This window comes from Bidens hawaiensis, unplaced genomic scaffold (assembly GCF_021521415.1).
Source record: "Bidens hawaiensis isolate Kalapana, Puna unplaced genomic scaffold, B.hawaiensis_p1.1 tig00004733_1, whole genome shotgun sequence".
NCBI lineage: Eukaryota > Viridiplantae > Streptophyta > Magnoliopsida > Asterales > Asteraceae > Bidens > Bidens hawaiensis.
Window position 1 is genome coordinate 835,068 of NW_027491292.1, and position 12,426 is coordinate 847,493.

Here is a 12,426-nt window from a genome sequence, read left to right on the forward strand (position 1 = left end):
TTGATGATATTAATGGAGACATTATTATGTATACTTTAGATTGTTGATTTTCTTTGGGTGTATTTCCATTTTTGTATATATAAATATATAATTATTCTGGGCTAGTTATTTTTCAAATATTTTGGTCCATGAATCTTTATATAAATATTTAACGTTAATAAAGAAAGATGATTGTTGTATTATTGGTTGACTTTGTATAAGCGGATGTTTGTTTTCGTGTACAACATTAACAACTTTGAGAAATTTATCATGACAATGTTGAGCTGTTGACTTAAGGAAGTAATCCCTCTATCCAAACAAAGTGAAGATTTTTTATTTTATTTTATTTATTTTTTTACAATGTCATTTTCAAATCAAGTAAGTTTAAATAAGACTAAATTTGTCGGTAATCTGTTGCGAGTACGTGGGAAACCGGGTCGAGTTGGTAAAAAATTCCACCACACATATCACAAATGTAATTTACCAACGGATCACCGGTGATCATCCTTTAGTATAAACAAACCACCGATAGTACTAAAAATGCTCGTGAATTTGGTCTTATCCGACAAATACTAAAACTAATTGAGTGTAATCTTATTCGAAGTCTTATAAGCCAATCTGTTGGTGCAAGATGTCAGTAGTTCAGTGTCAAGTGTCTGTAATCGTGTTAGTTAGAATTATGTTTTGTATGTAAGCGAAGTTGCTAACAAGTTCGCTGATATGGGCGAACTTGTTAGACAAGTGAAGTTAGGGACAACTTCGCCTGAACATGCCAGGCGAAGTTGTCGTGTCTACATAAGCTGTTTAGGTTACGGATTATTAAAAAAAACTCCAACGAATTCAATTTATTATTCAGAGAACGAGTTAGAGAGAGTCTGTATTTGGTGATCTTTGTATCACGTGTTTACGGTTGCAATATAACGTGTTTGTGTTTATTGTAACGTGTTTAATCGTATCGTCTTCTACGCTCGTAACGTCTTACGTAGGGATTCCGCACCTACGTAGAACGCGATATCTCGTGTAGATCCGGCTGGGAACCTACAATTGGTATCAGAGCATTTTGCTCGTGATTGTGGTTCGGGATTATCACGCGGGTGTAGAAATCGTTCCGTTCGACTATTCGCGGGACGAGTTTACTGTGTTTTTGTGTCCTACTCACCTCCTGCAATCATAAACAACCCTTTACACCGTCACAAACCTCGCAAAATCCAGAAATCAAACCTGCAAAAACCATCGTGTTCATCAGGCGAAGTTGCCGTCACTATTAGTAGGGTTTCAGCGAAGGTATAAGGTTAAGCGAAGTTATCCACAACTTCGCCTACCTTCTCAAGTTCGCTTATCTCAAGCGAAGTTACCCACAACTTCGCCTACCTCACAAGTTCGCTTACCTCAAGCGAAGTTATTCACAACTTCGCCAAATCAGGCGAATTTAAGAAAGTGAGCGAAGTTCAGAATCAGCGAAGTTCAGACTTAAGCGAAGTTATCCACAACTTCGCCTACAGTACTGTTAAGAAGAAAATTTTTATTTTTCGGGTTTCTTTGTGTTTCGTAAAAGATGACTTCAATAAACATTACGGAACTGGTGAAGATGGAAGTGGAAGCGGGTTCAGCTACTAAGGCCCCAAAGATGCTGAAAGGAACCGACTTCGTGGCATGGAAGGATCGGTTTGAACAATATATCAAGTACCAAGATGCTAAAATGTGGGTGTGTATACAAGATGGCTACATTCCACCAACTGCTGAATATGAGGGTCGTGATCAGATTAAGAAATACAGCAAGATGGAAGAAGAAGAGAAGAAAATGTATGAGGCCGAAAGCAAAGCTCATGCAGCAATTACAATGGCTCTTCCACAAGAGATTCTGCACACCTTCAGAAAGTACAAAACTGCCAGAGAGCTTTGGGAAGCGCTTGAAAACCGTTTTGAGGGTAATGTGGGAATCCGTGCTTCAAAGATTAAACTACTTAAAACCCAGTTCTCGGTCTTCAAGTATCTGAAGAATGAATCACTTGATGATATCATCACTAGATATTATCATCTGATGACAGAACTCAGCAATTATTCTATTACTTACAAAGAAGATGAGATTGTTGAAAAGCTTCTTGATGCTCTCCCACCGAAATGGGAGATGTACACCGTGTTGATGAGAGAAGACAAAGACTTTGCCGACTATGATTTGGAAACGGCAGTAAACAAGCTACGAACTTTTGAACTAAACATGGTTCGAAAAGAGACATCTACTGATCAGGTTCAAGATCCAGGAATGTATGGTGCAAAGGTCAACTCAAGTTCAAGTTCGAAGTCTGATTCGTCTGCTTACTACTCAAAGGGAGAGTCGGGCGCTAACTCAACACATGACGGTCATGTATCTCTCAACATGAATGGTGATGTGTGCTTTGTAGCTGGTGGATCTAATGCTTCTAGCCCTCAAGCAACCAAGAGTAGTTTTTCCCCAGGTGTTTCAAACAACAACTACTCGAAGATGCCCATGAGTGTTAAATCTGCTGAACAGCAGTTTGCTCTCTACGCATCTTTCATTGCTTCGTATGAAAATTACATCAAGGGTAAAATTGTTGATCCAGCAACTTTGGATGAAGATTATGATCAGATCGATGCTGATGATCTGGAAGAGATGGATCTGCAGTGGCAGATGGCGATGATTGTGAGAAGGGTTAAGCGGTTTATGAAGAAGACTGGTAGGAAGTTTGTTGGTGAGAGACCAGGGTTTGACAAGTCGAAGGTTAGGTGTTACAACTGCCAACAGAATGACCATTTTGCAAAGGAGTGCACAAATGAACGTGTAGAGCGCAGTCAAAACAGGTCTACACAACAGAGTGGGGGTGTCAATGATAATAGAGCCATGATATCCAGACAAAATGGAGAGTACAACTGGAATCTGCATGCTGAAGAAGTGTTCGAACAAGCCAATTTGGCAAACATCGAGACTGCAGATAGTGAGAAAGTGACTGGCGAAAATGAAGCTTACATGGCAGAAGCTCAAAATGAAGCTAACATGGCAGATGTGAAAGACCAGCTCTCCGAGGTAAGTACCAAAATTCATTGTACTAAATGTGAAAATCTGTCTGAACAACTGAAAACTATAACTGATCAGTTTGTTAGTTTGGATGCTGAATTTAAAACGTTAAAAGAAGATCATCATTTCACTAAAGCTAGAGAAAACAGTTATAAAGTAAAAATAAAAGCTAGTGAAAAAGATATAGAAGTCTGAAAGCAAATTTAGCTGAAAAAATACAAGTTATTGATCTTAGCTATGAAGTCTTAGAAGAGAAGACCAAACTAATAGCTGAAAGGGATAAACAGATAGCTGATCACCAGGTGAAAGTGGTGGAACTGAACAGGAAACTTGAGAAATTTAGAAATTCCTCCGCTATACTTGATCACCTCGTTAGTGATCAAGGTTCCCCAGTTAAAAGGGGAGGAATTGGTTATCATGAAGTTCCACCACCTTACAATCATAATTACACTTATGATCCTAGTAATCAGAAATCTGTCGAGTTTGATTTTGGTCAGACAGTTCCGGTTAAGGTTACTATTAAAGAACCAGAAGTTAGTAAAGGCGAAACAAGTAAGCCTGTTTCGAGTGTGAAAATTTCTGTGCCTAGTCCTGTCTCATCTAACTCGGACAAGTCTTCCGAGTCGAGTGAGACAAAACAAGAGGCAGTGTTACCAAAAAGTGGGGAGAAACATAAAACAACTGAAAAGAAATCTCCACTAAACCCGTATGTCCCACCTTATGTGAGACAAACAGGCAGTAATACAGCCTCAACATCTAAAACAACTATGGAAAAGAAAGTTGAACACAGGAGTTGTTTCAGATGTAATCAATTAGGACACCTAATTGCTGATTGCCCTCTGAAGCAGAAATTCAGAGATGTGAGGCCTTCAAAATCTGAGAAAAGAAACAGTAATCAATATAATGGAAAAAATGAAAACCCATCAAAATTTAGAAATTGGTCTAATTCAGGTTTTCAAAGAAATAGATCTCAGTTTTTCACTGCTAACAACCAAACCATAAGTAATAATTCATTTAATTCACGACGGTCTGGATGGCCTCATAGTCAATCTCCAAAAAGGTATCCGCTCAGGACTTACAGAAATTATTCTGATGCTAACTTTGGACAGCCAAGGTACGGGATGTATCGACCCAAGACCAAGAGGTCTTGGGTCCCCAGATTTTAACCCTCTGCTTTAATCGTGCAGGAACAGTTGAACAGAGCTGCAAACAATCTATGGGTTGTGGATAGCGGCTGTTCCCGGCACATGACGGGTAACAAGAATTTGTTACACGAATGGAAACCTGTTCAAGGAGGAAGAGTGAGTTTCGCTGGAGAGAGCGGTGGAAGGATCACAGGAATTGGGACTGTGACGAATGGAAAGATAACTTTAGAGAAAGTGAACTTTGTTGAAGAATTGAAGCACAATCTGCTGAGTGTTTCGCAGATCTGTGACAAGGATTACACCGTGCATTTTACCAAGAATGAGGCGATTGTGTTGCATCCTGGTTTTAAGATACCCGAGGATTGGATTGTTATGAAGGCTCCAAGAGAGAAGAATACGTATATCATGGACATGAGGTCGACTGAAATGGGCACAGAAGAATCGTGTCTTTTGTCGAAAGCGACTGAATCAGAGTCCGAATTATGGCATAGGAGAATGGGGCATATTCATCTTCGTAAGATGAACTCATTGTCAAGAATGGGTTGGTGTTGGGTGTTCCCTTGAAGAATTTCAACTTCGAAGACCAATGCTTATCATGCAAGAAGGGAAAGCAACACAAGAAATCCCATCACACCAAGAAGATTAATTCTATAGTCAGTACCCTAGAACTACTTCACATGGATCTCTTCGGTCCAGTGAATGTAAAAAGTCTAGGAGGAACATCTTACTGCTTGGTGATCACTGATGATTTCTCTCGATATTCCTGGGTATATTTCCTGAAGTCAAAGGATGAAACTGTTCAGATGGTAAAGAATTTGATTACCAAGGTTGAGAATATCATGGGAAAAAGGGTTAAGTACATCAGAAGTGACAATGGGACTGAGTTCAAGAACTATGAGATGGAGATCTTCTGCTTACAGAAGGGGATTGAACACCAGTACAGCGCTCCGTATACACCGCAACAAAATGGAGTGGCTGAAAGGAAGAACAGAACTTTAATTGAAGGAGCCAGAACCATGCTGGCTGATTCGAAACTTCCCGTGGTGTTCTGGGCTGAAGCAGTTGCAACAGCCTGTTATATCCTTAATAGAGTGTTAACTGTTAAAAGATTAAATAAAACCTGTTATGAACTTATGCATGGGAGAAAGCCCAACTTGAGTGGTCTTGAACCATTCGGGTCCCCGTGTTTGATATTAAAGACCAATTCTAAATTTGGTGAAGTAGCCGACGAAGGAATCTTAGTCGGATACGTTGTTGGGACTCCCAACAGACGGGTCTTTAATACATCGACCAGCAAGGTTGAGGTGGTGTGTAACACTGATATCACAAGTTACAAATCACCAAAACCAAGCACGGGACCCGCCGCGGTTTTCGACTATGATAGACTTTTTAAATCTTTTAACATGCCTTATTTGGATTTTGCAGAAGTTGAGGAAAGAATTGCTACGAAGATGATATGCGATGAGGAAGGCACTTTGGTGCAACGACCACAGTATGATGAATGTCAGCCTTCCTCGTCAAATGCTGTCAATATCCCTGCTGCCTCTACTGAAGAGGAATTCATCAATCCGTTTCACTCTCAACATCAATCACCCATTGATGAGCTATCTTCGAACTTGGAAGATAATCTGAATGTCAGTTCGGTTCCGACTACGAGAATTCACAAAAATCACCCTCTGAAAAATGTGATAGGTGATCTGTCCGATGGTGTACAAACAAGACAAAGCTTGAATGAGCACACCTGTGTTTACACAAGCATTAAAGAATCAGGCATAATCAACGAATGCTTGTACACCTGCTTTATCAGCCAGATTGAACCAAAGAACTATCAAATGGCTCTCAAGGACAGCTCGTGGGTCGAAGCCATGCAAGAAGAATTAGCCCAGTTTAAGAAGATGGAGGTATGGAACTTGGTTGCAAAACCAAAGAATGTGCATGCGATTGGCACAAAATGGGTCTTCAAATGCAAGAGAGATGAGAAAGGGATTGTTATCAGGAACAAGGCGAGGCTGGTTGTTAAAGGCTTTAATCAGCAAGAGGGGATTGATTACAATGAGGTGTTTGCTCCTGTGGCAAGATTGGAAGCCATTCGGCTGTTTTTGGCATTTGCTGCTCATAAGGAGATGAAGGTTTTTCAGTTAGATGTGAAGAGTGCGTTCCTAAATGGTAAAGTCGATGAGGTTGTGTACGTTGAGCAACCTCCGGGTTTTCCTGACCCTGACTTTCCCGATCACGTGTACAAGCTAAGTAAAGCGCTGTATGGACTACATCAGGCACCTCGTGCCTGGTACTCAACGTTATCCGATTACTTGCTTGAGAATGAGTTTGAAAGAGGTAAGATTGATAGCACATTGTTCTTCAAGAGAAAAGGGAGCGACTTTCTACTGGTGCAAGTCTACGTGGACGACATTATCTTTGCTGCATCAAAGGTCGCCATGTGTCAGGAGTTTGAGGCCGTCATGAAGAAGAGATTTGAAATGAGTGCTATGGGTGAACTAACTTTCTTTTTAGTACTGCAGGTTGATCAGAAGAAAGATGGTATGTTCATTCATCAGACGAAGTATGTCCATGATGTTCTCAAACGTTTCAAGGTGGAGGACAGCACTCCATACGATACTCCAGTCTGCGTCAACCACAAATTGGGTGCTGAGTCAGACAACGATGCAGACGTGGACCCAACCCAATATCGGGCTATAATAGGTTCTTTAATGTACTTAACTGCTTCTAGGCCTGATATAATGTTTGCTGTTTGTCTTTGTGCTCGCTTTCAGGCAAACCCAAAGGAATCTCACTTGAAGGGTGCGAAGAGAATATTGAGGTATCTCAAAGGCAAACCTAAGCTGGGGTTGTGGTACACAAGAGGAGGAGACTTGGATTTGGTCGCCTACACAGATTCTGATTATGGAGGGTGCAATCAGAGTCGGAAGTCTACAACTGGTGGATGTCAGTTTCTTGGTGGCAGACTAGTGTCCTGGCAATGCAAGAAGCAGACCTCAGTCGCAATTTCAACCTGTGAAGCAGAATACATGGCAGCATCCAACTGCTGCTCCCAGGTTCTTTGGATTCAACAACAGTTGCGCGATTATGGTCTGAATTTTATTCTTACTCCTATTTGCATTGATAACACTGCTGCTATCTCAGTAACTAACAATCCCGTTAAGCACAGTAAAACTAAACACATTGACATACGTCATCATTTTATACGGGATTGTGCTGAGAAGAAACTGATTGAGCTCGAAAAGGTTGATACGCTAGATAATTTCGCTGACTTGTTTACGAAAGCGTTTGACAAAACTAGATTTCAAAACCTTGTTGAGCTGAATGGGATGATCAATCCCGAGTAACCATGCTTTATGTTTTTGTTTTTTAAAAAAAAAAAAAAAAAAAAAAAAAAAAAAAAAAAAACGTAACTATCGCTTAGAATTATGTCTGTTGCCTCAGTTTGAAGGACATGTCTTCGGATATGTTTGGTCCTCATTTCTACTTGTAGAATATGAGGATAGCCATTAACCAGATGACTGAAAGTGACCGGGGCGGTTTATGATGTGTTTTCATTCTTTCGCTGAAAATTAGTCGATCATACTTAGTTAGAAGGACACATACTTGTATGTGGTCGGTCCAGCTGATCCATTGGATCTTCGGGACAGCCGTTTACCTGAAAACTTCAATTTGATCGGGGCGATTGAAGTTAAAATTTTTTTTTCTTTCCGGGAGATGAAATTATTTTTCAAGTCTACTACTTCGTAAGAAGTACCTTTGCTATGTTTAACAGAAAATTGATACAACCTTGGAAAGTGATAGATATACTGATTCTGTGTTCTTAACTAGTGAAGTTATTAGGCCCAAAAGACTTTAGAACAGTCATTGTATGTCATGGTAGCTTTTTATGGTGCGTAAAAGTAGAAGTGATACTAACTAAATCTACTCGATTTTACGTGGAAACTCCTTAAAAGTTGTGCATGTCTTCATATATATCTTTCCGAATGATAGGCAGAAAAGCGATTACCCAGTCATACACAAGCCCGTGAGTGTTCTGATTCCCGTGATTATAGCGTGTCAAGACACTGCAGTGATCCAGATTCGGGACTTGCAGTTGTTTACTACTTTGAAGTTTGAAAAAAAAATGTGACTTATTGAGACATTCTAGAGTACTTACTAGTTAATCAAGATGCAACAAAGAGTACGGGAAGAAGAGACTAGAGATCGAAGAGTACTTACTAGTTAATCAGACACTACGGGTCGAGGTCAACTCGGGGTGACTTGGGGAAAGCCAAATATGCTTTGAGAATAGATAGGAGGCATCATAATCTCTGAGTTGTTGCTCACTTAAGTTTTGAGCTTAATTGAACCTAACCCGTATCACAGAAACAATGAAAACCATTCTAAGTCATTTACCTGCTTACAACCTGTTTCTTTATGTCATAATACAGCTAAACACGGATCTGTGTGACAGTCACGTAACAAGTATGATTCCTGTTCGGATCTTTTCTAAAACATGGTAGTCCCTGTTGAGACTGAAATTTGATCCCGTGTACTTTAATTTTTCAAATTTTCGTTACTTTTGTAGTTGTTTGATTTTATACCTGGTTACTTGGTCTTGATCATATCATTTATCTCTTTAAAGGATGTTTTAAAACTTAATTGCAAATTGTTCAAAGTATGGGGTTGTTTTGAAAAATTTTAATATCAGCGAAGTTGTGTATAACTTCGCCTGCAATAGGCGAAGTTATCCATAACTTCGCCGGTACATCTGTGATCCTATATAAAGAAGTTTTTAGGTCAAACCTGTTCATTATTTCAAAAACCTCAGCGAACTTATTCTTTCCTGTCAACAGGCGAACTTATCGTATTATCGTTCGATTCAATCTGTGTTCATTCTTTCTCGATTTCATTGTCGACTAAAGGTCTGTAGGGTTTATAGTTTCATATAATCATTGTTTTTGAGGTTAATCATCGGTCGTTTCGACTCGATTATCGACCTCGTCTTTCGAACCTTAACACCCAATTTTCAAACTTACTTTCACGTGATAGTAAACATATTAATCGTCCAAATCGACTCAAAATCTTGTGTTAACTGGCCGAAATCTTCAAAATTGTCCAAATCGATTCGATTGAACAGCCTTAACTGTCGCCGTTTCATATTCGGCGAAGTTACAGTTTAGGCGAAGTTATCCGTAACTTCGCCTGAGGTTTAACTTCGCCTGATAATAGTTTTTGAAACAGTTTATGAGGCGATGTTGTGGTTAGGCGAAGTTCTCATTAACTTCGCCTGGACCGTTTTACTTAACAGTTAACAGACGAAGTTCAAGTTGAAGCGAAGTTGTTTCCCAACTTCGCCTCACCTTTAACTTCGCCTGTACAGAATAGATCACAACTTCGCTCATGGTAACAGGCGAACTTGTGATTTGCTTTGACGTTTATATAACTTAGCCTGTTTGTTGCAGATATGGCTGCTGTAGCTGGAGTAGGTGGTGCAGGCGGTGATGACGGAGGTGATAACCAAAGACAGTTCTTCCCGGGTCACAACATGTATATAACATTAGACCCGGAGGTGAGCGGAGTTGATGATTTCCGCGAAATCATTACGTTTCTGTTACGCTCGCGTATATTCCACGTGATCACTACAACACTGCCGATATCCTTGCCCAACATTGAGGATTTTTGGCAGACCGTGGAATATGACTGTAGAGTCGAGCCCCCGGTGATGCGCGCAACAGTCAACAATCAGATTGTTCAGTTCTCTTTTGAACAAATCCGGGCGGCTTTACGGTTTGGAAATGAGACAAGGGATGACCCGACAGAGTTTGTGGCTCCTTTCCGTGATGGAGCGTTTTTGAGGATGGGATACTCTGGTCCCTTGGGGGATACGCAGAGAAGGAAAGGTTTTTGCTTGACCAGTGGCGCTTTCTCATGCATGTCATGATTGTATGCATGTCAGGGAGAAAGGCTGGCACTGATGGCATGGGCGCGACCATGTAGTCGGCGATGACTGCTCTGACTTACAACAAGCGATACAGCTTTAGTCAGATGGTCTTCTATGAGATTGATCGTCAGAGAAGGGCGATGGCGCGTGAGAGATTCCTCATGTATTCAAGATTCCTACAAATGATCTTGAATCATGTTGCTCCAACGCTACCTCAGCGCCGTCCGATCAGATACGTTGAAAGTGTGAATAAACGGATCTTCGCCCAATGTAGATCTTCGAGTACGAGGAGCAAACCTGAGCTCCGTCCTCGCCATACTCCACTGTTTGGGTACTTAATCAACCCAGGGTATGTGCCTGCTCGGGGGGGCCGAGTTTCGGGACCCGGCACCACAACAGGCAGGAGCACCTCAAGTTGAGTCACCGGAGGAGAACGTGGACCTTGATGCTGAGTTTGGAGGTCAAGGCTACTTTGATATGGAACGGGTGGACCCTGGAGAGTATGTGCAAGTCTCGGTTGAGAGGGTGTCGACTGTGAATGTTACTAGGACAGCTGCTACGGTGGCTGGTTCTGATTCTGATGATGAAGTGGCTGAGGCAAGAAGGATTATGGTAACTCGAGAAAGACTACATGGGAAGAGAAAGAGAACTGATGATGACAGCGAGTCAGACTATGAGGAAGAGGTACAACAGTTAATACGCAGATCAAGAAGGGAACGGATAGGTGCAGGTTCTGGAGCTGGTGAGAGCTCGAGGGTGGTACGTTTCACCCTACCCGCACTATCCAGTATGACAATGGTTCCCTCAACATTACAGGTTACAAGGCCAAGCGCTACAGATGTTCCCGTGGTGGCTACCTCATCTACATTTGGCCTCCCACCCACTACTTTCCAACTATCGGCTCCTGAGATTGTCTCGTTGCCGCCTCCAACTCTTACTCCAACGGAGGTCGTGGCACGCTTTATTGAGTCGACTGTTGTGGCCACTGCAGGGTTATCGGTGACAATACCACCTGCGGTTACGTCTATTTCTACTTCTGAGGTCCCGGTGACATCGGAAATCCCTCCTCAGTACACTCAAGATATATCACATATGAGGTTCGATTTCGATGCAACCTTATCAGACTCTGAACGAATAGCAACACTTGAACGGGTCGTGGCAGAACAATCAAGGATAAATCTTATCCAGACCCAGGCTATTCAACGCCTAGTTGCAGAGAATCAGATGCAGTCGTCCCTGCTGGTAGAACATGGAAAAATCATAGATGCTATGAAGGAGTTCTTGGCATCTCAGGGGGGGACGAGCTGTAAAGGTGATGAGTTGAGGACCAAGAGACGAAATGATAGAGACGATGATCCCAATGCGTCGAAAGATGCAGGTGGTGAGTTGCCAAGAACTGATCAAGCTCTTGGAACTTCCACAACTCAGGGGGAGTCGACAACTGCAGCTGGTGATGATGATGTGGTGGTAGTGGACGTAGAGGAGATGGATGATGAGTTGGTTGGTGATGATGATGTACTACCGAGTGATGAGATAGAGAAGATTGGTGAAGAGATAGTTATTGATAATGAGATTGAAGAGGGAGAGATAGTAGAGGAGAATGTGGAGCATGAGATACCAGAAGTAGATAAGGCAGATATGAGTCAACAGATTGGAAGTGATGAGACGGAATGGGAAGAGCAGCCTAGATGAAAAGAAGGCTACGCTCAGTGGTTCGTCAAAACGAAGAAACCGGCGGTCCCTACTATGTTTAAGAAGACTTACAACATTAGAGGCTATGCTGAATCGAGAAAAGGGATTATTTGCTGGATATACGATGAGCAGTTGAGGCTCTTTGTTATTAAGAGGTATGATGGTGTTCAGTACTTCAAAAGACTTTTAAGATCGTTGAATACACTGCCAGAATGTGAAGTGAAAGACTTAGCCAGATTGGGATTGATAAACCGAAGTGATGATAATATGGCTAGAGTTATTGGGAAGATTGTTTGGAAGGAAAGTATAAAAGAGAAGAAGTTTGAGCTGTTGAAACCACAAAAGGGAAAACTTATCGAAGACAAAGATCGTGGATTGAGAGCAGATGGTAAACCTTGGATGATTATGAAGTATAAGCCGATCCGGTGCCTTAAAGAAGTGCCGATGAAACAGATGCCCAAGGATGTGCTCAAAAATCTAAAGTGGTGGTATGTTGATTGTGAAACAGCTGAAGCAGTGATGGAAGACGAAGATGAACAAGAGCTGCTAAGAGTTTATGATCCGATGCATCTAGTGAACTTGTCGCAAGCTGATCTGCAGGTGCTGAATGAGAAGAAAATCTTTTATATTCCTGCTTGGAAAGACGAAGCGAA